The following is a 13,167-nucleotide window of genomic DNA, read 5'->3' on the forward strand; positions in this document are numbered from 1 at the left end:
ATGACGGTGCCTCTCATGAAGATAAAGAACGGGAAGTAGGTTTGGGGTAGAAAACTTCTTAGGGAAGCAAGGAATAAAATGGAACATGGCTCACGGCCAGTCCTTCACATGACAGACCTCAGTATTTCCTGCTCCCTCCAAGTGAGACCCTTTCTGCCTCCAGGGATCAAGGATGAGTAAGAACCTTGCCAAACACTCCACTATCCTCTTAAGAGATGCTAACAAGAAACATGTAACTGCTTTTGATAAGAATCACCTGGGGAAAAGTTTTCAAAAATAAACTCAGCTCCCCTGGCCTGCATGCCATTGCTGCTACAGCCACAGTGATAATTGCAGGTCTGAGGGGAGGGGAAGTCACAGAGTCAGAGACCCGTATCTCAGGAGCTGGCCACCTCCCTGCAACACACATCCTGGTCACAGAGGCCTCTGCACTAAGATCACCATTCTGTCACTGAATTAAACACTAATTTTCAATGTTCATGAGGATTTTCTTCTTAAATGAATCTTCATGCTTGCTGTAAAGACTACTTAGAATCTACAGAAACCCTCTAGTCCTTTGTAGAAAGTGTAATTGAACAGTGACTGTCTGAGAAGAATTTTCCTCTGGTGCTGGGAATGATGCAATTCATGGGGACAGTAATTGCACCAATTCTGAAACCATCAGTGGTCTCTGCTGATGGTGAGGCTCTTTCCCTCTTCTACGTAGTGAGGAACGTGTAGGAAATAGTGAACATAATCATTACAGGTTTCCATCTCCACCTGTCACACGTAATATCTTCTTGTTTTCACCTGATTACACATAGTCCCCTGATTTGTAGCAAATATAACATCAAGCCTAGGAGTTTGGTAGTGGAGGCGGGATGAGTGTTCGGGAAGCAGATAGGAGATTTCATCACCTTCTCAGTTTTTCTGTGATTCTGAATTTACTCTAAATTAAAAGTCTGTGAAATATATGCATTTGGACAACAGGTGATAATCTGATATTTGAATTTTTTAAACCACAAGACCTTCTGCACATTTGCAAGATAGCACACTGGACTCCTGTTGTAATATTATACACCAAAAATTCTGCTTCTTTGAAATAGTTGTGCTTAAGCAGGAACTAATAACACTTGAGTGTATCACCTGAAATCAATAACAACTTTTTCTACCTTGCACTCTTTTATCACATGTTGGTGCTTTATGTCTCAAAGCTTAGGACATGGCATGTGATCATTACCAGTCTTTTCCAAGGGTGCTCTTGTGCTTGCTTTCATAACACAACCAAGTGAGTACTGTGATAGCTGTCCTGACGTGGAGCCGGTACTGTTTCACTGCACATAACTCACCAGGGGACAGTGCCTGCTGGATTATAGTTCCTTCAAATTAATATAAAGTCTCAATGTTCCCTCCTAATTGACATTGGCCTGGAGAATAATTATTTCCAAGCAAATCGAAACGTGTTTCAATGAAAGCTCAAAAACACCAGCAGTTTAGAATATGATAGGCACGTAGGAAAGGAAAAGCTTATATAGAACTGGATTCTTTGAAGAAGGCTGCTCTTGAGCTTTAGGGAAGCCTGTGGTTGACTGTACTGTCTCAGATACCACTCGGTGCCAGGATCCTGCACCAGCCCTCACAGGAGTATGACAGTAGACAGACACTGCACCCCTGCACCCCTAAGCTCTTTGTCATTAGGCAAAGCCATTTCAACACCTCCCTCATGTTGTGAAGATCCACGTGCTGCCTTCACAGCAAGGATTTATACCCACTTCATGATTTTAAAAACTGACACAAACCTCATTAAAATCAGATTGTAATGGAAAAATATGAATCAAATATTCTGAGTGGGAACTCTGGAGAGTGGGGCAATGCTGGGTTTTGGTTGACAAGACACATGAGCCCAGTCCTCCTGTTCCCCTGCAGGACCCTCTGGATGGGACAGCAGGGAACTGTGTCCCAGTGATGTGGGACAGGATGGCAGCCAGTGATGTGTCTGTAGGCATCATCTTCCTGGAACAGACTATGGTTGGAGCTCTGGGCAATTCCTCCCTTCTCCTCCATTACCTGGTCCTTTACTTCACTGGATGCAGGGTAAGACACACAGACTTGATTCTTCAGCACTTGATTGTGGCCAACTTGTTAACTCTCCTGTGCAGAGGACTTCCCCAGACATGGCAGCTTTTGGAGTGAAATATTTCCTCAGTGGTGGGGCTGGAGATGTGGCTTAAGCGATAACGCGCTCACCTGGCATCTCGGGGCACTGGGTTCGATCCTCAGCACCACATAAAATATGTTGTGTTCACTGAAAACTGAAAAATAAATATTAAAAATTCTCTCTCTCTTCTATCTTAAAAAAAAAAGATTTCCTCAGTGATTTTGGATGCAAGATGCTTTTCTATCTTCACAGGGTGGGCAGGGGGGTGTCCATTCGCAGCAACTGCGTCCTGAGTGTCTTCCAGGCCATTAAGATTAGTCCTGAGGACTCCAGGTGGGCAGAGCTTAAAGTGAAGGCTTCCAGGTGCACTGGCTCCTCCATATACCTGAGCTGGATCCTATACCTCCTTGTAAATGTTGTTTTTTCTTATATATATGACTGGGAGAAAAAAGCAACAAAAACATCACAATCCTAAAAGATTTTGGATACTGTTCTGGTGTTCGTCATGACACATCCACAGACTCACTGCATGCAGCATTGCTAACATTCCCTGATGCCCTGTGTGTGGGGCTCATGCTCTGGGCCAGCAGCTCCATGGTGCTCATCCTGCACAGGCACAAGCAGAGAATGCAGCACCTTCACAAGACCAGCTCCCCCAGGTCCTCCCCTGAATCCAGAGCCACCAAAACCATCCTCCTCCTGGTGAGCACCTTTGTCTCCTTTTACACACTTTCCTGCATCTTTCCAGGTTGTTTGACTCTTGTTTATAATCCCCACTGGCTCCTGGTGAACACAGCTGCAATCATCTCTGGGTGTTTCCCAGCTGTCAGCCCCTTTCTGCTCATGAGCAGGGACTCCAGTGCTTCCAGGCTCTCCTTTGCCTGGATAAGAAATAGGAAAACTCCTGATGTCATGATGAACATGTATATTTTAAGGTTAGGCACAATGCTTGTTTATTATTAATATCCACAAAATTATAAGCACCTTTGCATAGTCATATCATATGAGAGTGGTGATTTTTATACATATGCATGTTTATTAGAAACATCTGTATGTAAGAGTGTGTATGTGTATTTTTGACATGAGCATGTATGTATGCATTTAACTGGGCTTATACTTATTATCTGTCAAGTAAAAACTCAGGAAAAGGATATGTAACAAATGTAAATTTCAGATTTAAATATAATACTAATCATAACAGTGGCAAGATACTTTGGCATTACATTGTGTATAACCAGAAAAATGACATGTTGTGCTCTATTTGTGTACAGTAAATTGAAATTCATTCTGCTGTCATGTATAACTAAGTAGAACAAATTTTAAAAATAAAAATAAATAATGTCATTATTCTCACTAAAAAAATACTTCGGCATAAAATCTACTTTCTCTTATATTTTCCTGCTGTTCTGGATGATTTAGTTATTAAAACAAGTAGAATGTTTTTCATTTATCTACATACATGTTTGTTTCTTAGACTCTTGAAAGAAAAATCAAAGTGACCATTGTCAAACAATATTTGCCTACAGAAAGGGAAATCAGATTTATATATTCCATATAATATTGAAATGGGCAACAATGATCTACTAACACTCTCTTTATGACGTGTGTTATTTTGCAGTTCCTCTGTTGGTTTCAGAATGCTACATTTTATCCTTCCAAAACATAATCAGGCCATAAATTTATTTAATTGATTTACTATCCACCTTGACATTATACAACATTGGAAGTTAATATATTTTTGTTGCAACTGACTTTTAAATCCACTGATGTTTGTAAAAACTTTTTTTGTATAAGTCAAGCATTCCTTACTAGTGAAATTTCACAACATGCAGGTCCTATGTGGGAAAACGATGTCCAGATGACTCTCATAATTGTCCCCAAGAGTGACCAGTATGTGACATCTAACAGCATAGATCACTTTCACCTCTTTCATATTTTATATATGTTGGGAAAAGTATAAACAGCAGCCGTACCCCAGAGAAAAACCCCAACATGGCGCCTAAAGACCTCTTCTTCCTACCTTCCTCTTTTCTGCAGTGGCGCGAAAAGTTCCCGCCCCTGTGAACTCTCTCGCCGGTGCCAATTTCAAATCTCGCTGGCGGGGAACCTTAGCCCCAATAAGAACTAATTCCTGGGCTCTGGAGCTGATATCTGGAAGAACTTGCCAATAAACAAACGGGTGGCCTGCCATTTGTCTAAGCCCTATCATCTCCCCCTTAGTTCTATATAAGCACATAGCCTTTTGCAATGAAATTGGAATTCTCCCGGCAAAGTGTCTTTGCGTGGGGAATTCTTTCAATATAAGGGAATGGTTTGCCATGAACTCTTTCATATTTGATTGAGAGAATTTCGTGTGCTTTAAAATTTGTATTTTTTCATGTTGTTGGTGACAGAATTCAACTGAAAGAATTTCAAACAATTAATTCTAGCATTCCTCTCTTGATGCCCATGTGCGCTAGTTTGATTATTTATGTTTTTCTGCCCTCATTTCCATGTGGGATGTGTTAGGTGGTAGGATTTTTGAGAAATAGAGGCAAGGAGAACGGACTTGGGTCCTGGGGCAGTCACTCTTGAAGGGGCAAATGCTGATCTCCTGGAGTATATCAGCTCCCATGAGAATGGGTGGTCCTACAGTGAGTGCAGACATCTCCTCTGTCTCTCGCTCCCTGTCCTGCCCTGTGGTCTCTTCTGCATGTGCTCCCACCATTGTGATTCCATCTGCTGTGAGATCCTCCCTAGAGCTGAGCAGACGCTGGCACCATGCTCCTGAATCTCCAGAACTGTAGCTAAATAAATGTATTTTCTTTATCAAGTATCTACCCATAAATATTTGGTTAAAGCAACAGAAACAGATTGATACAGCATGTGAGTGCCATTCAGCTTGGAGGATCATGAGCAGCACTGGCCATAGAGGTTCCTCAAGAATTTTGATGATACTTGTATGAATTCTGCTGGTACATATATAGTGGGGCCCTTGCTAGTCACATTTAAACACTTACTCAGCTCTAAGGTATATTGCTAGGGTTTGCCAAATGTTTGCATAAGTTTCAACCCATTAGGTGCTCCTATTTTTAATTTTATGGTTTTGTAGGAGAAGAAAATACTTTTATTAATCATAATGTAACACTGGTCCACATTATGCTTTGAATATAGCCCTTGCTGCTCTGCCACAGCAACTTATTTTTTAAAAGGTCAAGTTTCTTTCTCTTTCTCTCTTCTTGCTCCTCCCTAATCTCTCCCCCTCCCTAATTTTAGGGAAAATAAGATTATCTTTCTTCCCCCTTTTAGGCAGACTTATCTGTACACACCCACCATAAGAATGAAGTAATTGGCCTTGGAAACTGGGAATATAACCCAGGGACAGTAAACCACTGAGCCAAAACCCCGGGCCCTTTTTATTTATTTATCTATTTATTTTGAGACAATGTCTTGCTAAATTATCTAGGTTCTCTCTAAATTGCTTTGGGTAGTCTTGAACCTGCGATCCTCCTGCCTCAGCCTCCCAAGTTGCAGGGCCTACAGGTATTTACCACTGCACCCTGTGTTGATCCTGTAGATAGTCTCTTGGGAAAGATCTTGGAGTTGGAGTTGGTTTGTCAGAGGTGAAGTATATGGAAAAAATTCTGTCTGCACGGGCATTTATACGATCCCACTATAAGGATTCTGAAGAGTCAGGATGCACAAAGGCACTGCCTCTGGTGTACAAGGTCCTGCCTCTGGTGTTCAAGGTCCTTGATTCTCAGTCTGGCCCCAGGTAGCTGCCGATCTGCTCACTGTGGATCAGGGACGCCAGCCCTGGGATGGGGAATAAAAGTCTGAGAAAAGCTGCCTGGGATGTGGAAAAATGGTCAGAGAGAACCTGACTTCCAGCCCTGACTTTCAGCCCCCTTTGCTGATGGGATTTAGAGGCTGCTGGCCACAAAGAATGTGGCAACATTTTCAGCACTGTTTATAACCTGGGCTAGTCTCCTCTTTTAAGGTCTAACGGGACACCCCATTTGGCCAGGAGATGTCCATCACCAGGGCAGAGCAACTTTGCTATGACAGTACCCATCAAACTAAATGTATGGGGAGACTGGGAGGATAAACAACTGCACCCAGAAAAGATAAAAGCAAACTAAGGTCAACCCACATTTTGTTGGCAGCATCTACAAAGGGATCTTCAAGGAAGCCTAAAGAAAAGGATGGAAAGGGCCTCCTCCACTGCCTACAAATATGCCTATCCTTAAAAAAGAAAAAGAAATGCTCAAAGGAGTCTCTGGGTACAATGGACAGTGGGGAACTCACTTAAAGCATTGTGATAATAATAAGGGAGACTGGTTAGACTCAAAAATATCCTGTGCTCCAACTCCTTGAATGAAACCTTGGAAAAAAAGACCAAGGCATGGCTTTTGTACATGTCAGATTTTCTGATCCCTCTCCTGAGAGAAAAATTTTTTGTGTGAATTAAATGCACAGATAACATTGATAATAATTATTTCAGAGTATGACTTTAAAAAGGGTCTAAAACTAGAAAAAAAAGATATAAGAAGGTTATAGACATAGAAATATATTTTTGTATGGAAAATTAAAAGGTTAAAAAATGATTCTGAATGAGAAATGTTTTGTATGGTCAGGTAATATTGAGCTAAAATCCATGATGAAAGGGAGGAATAACTAAGGATGGAAACAAGCTGTAGTGTGTATAAGAAAGTTGCAGAGGTTTGTGGTACATCTCAAAAAGCTTGTGTGTGTGTGTGCTTATACTGGCTATTTAAATTTTAAATTTAAAATTTAAAGCTATTTAAATTTTAGCATACTAATATGATGCATAGTCTGAAACATTGATCTGCTCTTATCTATTGAGGTAATTTTTTTATCTGTAGATTTTATTATTTAGGGAAACTAAGTCTTAAAGGAATTAGAGTTAGTTTTTGTTTTTTAAAAACATCTATTTATTTATTTATTTATTTACTTTGGTTGTAGGTGGACACAATATCTTTACTTTATTCTTATGTGGTGCTGAGGATCGAACCCAGTGCCTCACGCATAGTAGGCAAGCACTCTGCCTCTGAGCCACAACCCCAGCCTGAGTTTGTATTTGTTTTAAAGTCTTTCAGATGATTACTTCATAACTGGTTAAATAAACAACAGTTATTTCAGGTCATGAAAATATAGTTATGACTTAAACAGGGGATTAACAATATAGTTATCCCCTAGATATAAGTGACTGGATATATGTATACATCTGAGAACTATATCTGTCTTAGTCTTGTCCAAGTGTCATATAAAAGTTTATGTAGATTTACCATGAAAGTAAGTAATACGTGCTCTCTTTGATGCATTTCATCTGACATAGAAGGGCCACACTGCCATTGGAAGACCTGGCTTATATCTGTTTGCCTTGACTAAGTCTATCTTTGATCATTAATGCTTTTCCAACTGTGTAAGATTTAAAAAGGCTATCCTTTGATTTTTTGTTGGTATTGCTAACCTATGCAGACCTGTTATTATTGTTACCAGTTCTGTGATCAGACCAGTCCAACCTTCCATAGTAGACAATTTCTAAGATTTCCAGGCACTTATGTTATATTGTTCCATTATCATCTAAAGGAAACAGTGTTGCTGGATTTAAGGTGGACACAATTTTAAAACTGACATTGGGGTTGTCCAATAGCATGGCTTGGTATCTCCCCATGCTCCAGCTGTTAACCACTAGCTACCCTGCTGTTCTAGACTTGTTGAAGGACAAACACAGGGATGGGTTATCCTAGAGTGACTTTTCAGCCTCTCTAGAAAATCACAAGTGGCAGTAACTGCCCACGGGTAGGCAGGGCATCCTTTCGCCGTGTGGTTAAACTGTTTTGACAAATAGGCCACTGGCTGTGATGTCTCACAGTGTCTATAAGAGAACTCCAAGCTCTATACTTTATTTCTCATGCACATATAATCTGAATTCCTTTGGTAAGTCCTGTAGGTCCAGGGCAGAATCTGTCATGAGACTATATTTTAACTTTTCATGCAGCTTGGTATTCTGGGGTCCAAGTCAAAGGTCCTATTTATGTCCCTTTCAATGCCTTATACAAGGGTTTTATTATTAGTCCAAAATTAGGGATCTAGATACAGTAGAATCCTGCCATTGCTGCGTAATTGCCTCTGAGTCCTCAGTTCTCTAAGTTTCAAGATAGCATGTTTTCAACCTGACATCAAACTTTAGGTTCCTTGGCTAATTTGGAATCCCACATGACTTGGTATTTGCAAATCTGAGCCTTTTTAGTGGACACCTGGTGTCCTGCACACCAGGACACACCTGTTCCTGCTATAAGCTCCCTTCCCATACTGTGGGAGTCCTGTCTCTTCTCACTTAAGTAGATCCTGCTCCGTGTATTCTTCCCTTCCATTATTGGGTATGGATTTTATTCTTCAAATTTGTAAGACAAGAACCCAGAAAGAAATTGAAGCAGAGAGCCTAGTTTCAGCTCAAAACTCCAACTTCAAAATGAGGGGGCTAAGCGGGGCGTGGTGGCACATCCCTCTAATCCCAGTGGCTTCGGGAGCTGGGGCAGGAGGATTACAAATTTAAGCTTCGGCAATTTAGTGAGGCTTTAAGCAATTTAAAGAGACCCTGTCTCAAAATAAAAAGGGCTGAGGATTTGGCTCAGTGGTAAAGTGACCCTTGGTTCAATCCCAGTACTGGAAAAAAAATGAGATTATCTTTTTTGATGTTGGCAGGAGGAGGTTCATTTGATGGGTGGGGGATCTTGCCGGATCTAGCAACACATAAAATGCATCATCCTTGATATTGGAGACATACAATTTAAGGATCAGAATCAATGCACCCTCTTCCTGTGCCACAGCCACATACACTGGGAGGAACTCAGCACATGGGAAGATGCTCTTCGGCTTCCCACCACACCAGGGAGACCCAGGCACAGTAAACTCCTGCAGGAAGCCCACAGGAGACAACTCTGACTCCTTTCTTTGGGCCTGGTCTCCCTGCTGGTGAAGCCCACACAGGCTGCAGCAGTGGGGAGCTGGGCAGCACTGGGCTCCCCTTCAGGTCACAGCCTGGCCCTGACCAAACTGAACCACAGCACAGCCCCCCTCACCTCTCCTGGGATCCCAAGCTGAACTCAGCAGCCCCCAGGATGGAGGACACAGGTCTTTGGTGTCAATGCCAGATACAAGTCAGAATTACCTGGTTATGTTAGATATTCCTTAAGCTTGGTTCCCACCCTGATCATAAAAATGGGAATCTCTGACAAAAGGACATAGAGAGATATTTTCAGAATGTCTCAGCACTCCTATGAGAATCCAGGGTTGAGCACAACCAGGGGGGCAAGTCACGTTCACCTCCCGTTTTGTGCCTTCTCTTTGAAGCCTTGTCATTAATCCAAAAGGCAGGAAGAAAGAGGCAGCAGCTGCTGTGTGGATGAAGGTATGGCAGGGTGTGGCTGGAGTGTGACAGGAGCTGGGGGGTCACAGGAGTCTCCATGGAGCAGGTGATGTCAGAACAAAGACCTGAGGTGTGGCCACCTGCAGCCCAGGGGCCACAGAAGGCTAGGGAGAGGGACAGGACCCAGTGAAGGTCCTGAGGCTGGAGCAGCTTGTGTCAGGAAAAGGAAAGCGGCTTGTGTGGCTGGAGGTGAGTGAGTAGGACACAGAGGCCCTGGGGAAGCACAGCAGGCCCAGGTCTTCCCACTTTTTGTCCCATACCTTAAAAGAATTTTGGACATCATGTGTTTTCTTACTCATTTTAAGGAAACATACAATTTTTTATCACATAAATTAAAACACTTATAAATAATTGAACATCATCTGTATGCTAAATACATAAAATGCAGAAGGCTGCCCGGGGAATGCACATGGGTTAACTCAGGAAGTCACTTTGGATATCTGAGAATGCAGATGGCTAGTAGACACTTAAGCAGAGATGTCCAGGAACCCAATGGACACAGGACCCTGAAGTCCAGGGAGAAGCCAGGAGAAGAGGAGAAAAGGAAACACGTACGTGTTCTCAATGTCATGAGATGAGCCGATCTGGAGAGGAAGTGGGTACAGACGGGATGAGAAGGGGTTCAAGGACTCAGTCATTGGGTCACTCCATATCCAGAGGCCATGGCCAAGAAGAGGGTGCACTGATTCTGAACATTTAGGATTGAATTCCAAAGACTCATGTTACCTGAGGAAGAATCCCTGAGAGTCAGTGTTCAGGAGACACCAGCAGAGGAGACTGAGGTAGGAAGGAAATCAAAACTAGTAGAAAGCTATTGACAGGAAAAGAAAAAGAGAGAAAACTAAATACCAGATTTAGAAACGGGGGGTGAGGGTGGAGTGGGGGCCACTGGTGACTCTGAAAAAGAAAGTATCAAATGTGAGTGGGACACATTGCTGCACTCCTGTAATCCCAGTGACTCAAGAGGCTGAGGCCAGAGGATCACAAGTTCAAGGTCAGGCTCATCAAATTAGTGAGTCCTTGCCTCAAAATAAAATAGAAAGGGCTAAGGATGGAGCGCAGTGGCAGGATGCCTCCCCAGCATGTGTGTGAGGCCCTGGGAGCAAGGAAAGAAGAAAGAATGGATAGCAGTTGTGAAAGCTTGATTGGAAGGTCCAAGTGAAAATTGGAGGCAAGAATTGAAGACAGTATAAGCAATTTTTTTTTGTCTTAAATGAAATAGAAGGGGTCTACTTACTACAAGAAAAAACATAATTAATACCTCCCAATAATATCCTCATAATGCAAGGAAACCCTGCAAACCCCAATAACTTGTGAATCCATAAAGGTACCAACGAGGTATAATGATCTTGGTTCTGACATAGGTACCATCAACATCTGCTAATACAAGAGAAATGAGGCACATACTCAATGAGACCCTGACATCACCAGAGGAAACACTCCAAATTGCCCTTTCTGTCTGCCAAAATGTATCTGAACCTTATCTGCAAATACTTCAAAAGAACAAAGATAACCCCTAAAATGATCTCTTGAGATTTTCCCCCTTACTGTTTCCACAAGTTTCCTACAGAAGCCACCACATGGAGTCCATGCTGTGGTGTGTCTGTAATTCACCTTCTCAGGGTTAAAGTGCCCCTCCTCCTGCTGCCCAAACTCCTTATAGGCTCAGCGTAGGTCTTGGTTCTAATGAAATTGCAGGATGACTTTTCTCTCTGCCTAATTTATCTACTACTTCATTCCTCAGGTGTGACCATGAATTTCCTGATTAACCTGCTGCATGTATAGCTCAGTCTGAGCTAAGAAACTATGGCACTCCAAAACAATCCATGCAACCCACATCCACCCACGAACCCACTTCCAGGTGCACCAGCCACATCTGAGACATTTCTTCCTTTCAAAGATCTGAAAGAACAAGTTCCAATTAAAACCAGTAGGCACAGGCCAAGATGACCTAGTGTTGCCTTTAGGTCTTTGGCATGTCATTATAATAGTAAAATCCACTCCCCCTCCACCATGGGTTTTGCTTAGGGTACCCACGGGTGAGACCATGCATCATAAGGACTTAAAGATCTGATGCAATCCTAATGTCAATCAAAAGTGGTACTTGGGTGAGACTTTCTAGAATCTTCCCTAAGATGGATAAAACTAGGAAACAAAGGGGGCATTATTTAAAATGTTATTTAAATAACATCCATTTTTCTCCTAATCCCCTTTTTCCTCCCAAGTCAGGCCACAGAAATTAGAACCCCACTCTCCCAAAGCCAGCCATAAAACCTAGGAATATTACTCCCCCCACAACTTTTTGTGTAAGACTTGACCCTAGAGAAATTCTCTGACCTACCTTGTCTGATAATGGATCATAAGATCCTCATTCCAGAACAGATTCTGCTTTGTATCTGGGAGGAAGGAATGTCACACAGAGAGACCAGGCCTTTCTGGGTTTCCCTCTCACTCTATTACCATTAGATTACAGCCTTTGTTCAGTCACATTTCCACACAGCTACCTGCTCGTCATTGAGTCTAAGTGTAAAAATAGTTTTCTTTGGGTCTTAAATTTTGAAGACTCCATGTCATGTAAAACTGATTAAATAAATGTCACGTTTTCCTCTTGCTGACCTTTTGTTTTACAAGTGCTAGCTGTGACTCTTAAAATAGGTGGGTTAGGTGTCATGGTCCTGTCCCCCACCCCTGCAGCCCCCCATCCTTGACCTCATTGTGCCTTCTATCCATAACCCAAGCTGACTTTCACTTGTGTTCCCCTTCAGGGTCAACCCCAGGACACAAAAGAGGCCCTAGAACCGCATAGCCCCTGGTTGGAAAAAGGAAATAGAAGGAAAATTGAAGAGACTGATCTGCTTTTTCAAAGAAAAAAAAAAAAGAAGGTCCCTTGTTACTTCAGGCGTTTTTTTAGCAAGCCCTCCAAAGAGGAATGTAGGAGCCCTAGTTACATGTGATAAGGTTAGGAGCAAAGGAATGTTATAAGAAAGGAGAAGAACGGTCCCCTGATAGTGAATTCCTGCAAGATTAGACTCTGAGGAATTAGTGTGAAAAATAGGAAATCCACTGGTCCATTTTCAGAATATAGTATTTAGCCTTAATTGGTTCAGTTATAACCATTTTAGTTATAGCCCTTCCCTTTGCCCACCCCAATTTTAAAATGAGCAAATCACTTAGATTATAACCACAGCTCCTCCAGTCAGGGCAGGGGGACTGCCTCCCCATGTGTGCTGGCTCACTGGACTCACTCTGGGGGACACTCTTCTGTAGAAGAATGATTTTTTGGGGGGGGGGCCTTGTTGACCCACTTCAGAGCATGTGTTTGATTTCTTGTGGCACCTTGATATTTCTAACATCATGATACAACATCTAGCAGAATATGCTTATAACAGGAAGACTCACCTATGCATCATGATTTCCAGGTACACATGACCTCGTATGCAGTAACTCCTGAGAGAATCCCATTGCACCTGTGATTGTGCTGGTCAGGAAAGGGGGAGTCCCTGACTCAGGAAGTTCCCCAACAACACACCCACGTCAGAACCTGAAGTTCTAACTACTACATCTCATGCCACCTGCCGACTGGCAAGACTCATCC

The 13,167-nt window shown here is 42.4% G+C and overlaps 1 pseudogene across 1 annotated transcript; it reads left to right on the top strand.

Annotated features, from left to right (window-relative positions):
• LOC308637336 (vomeronasal type-1 receptor 4-like) lies at positions 1-3,100 on the top strand (annotated as a pseudogene). The gene is made up of 2 exons: positions 1-35; positions 2,354-3,100. The product of its transcript is annotated as a vomeronasal type-1 receptor 4-like (transcript).
• The last annotated feature ends 10,067 nt before the right edge of the window (positions 3,101-13,167 follow it).

Source organism: Spermophilus citellus (assembly GCF_964194105.1).
Source record: "Spermophilus citellus genome assembly, chromosome: 18".
Classification (NCBI taxonomy): Eukaryota; Metazoa; Chordata; class Mammalia; order Rodentia; family Sciuridae; genus Spermophilus; species Spermophilus citellus.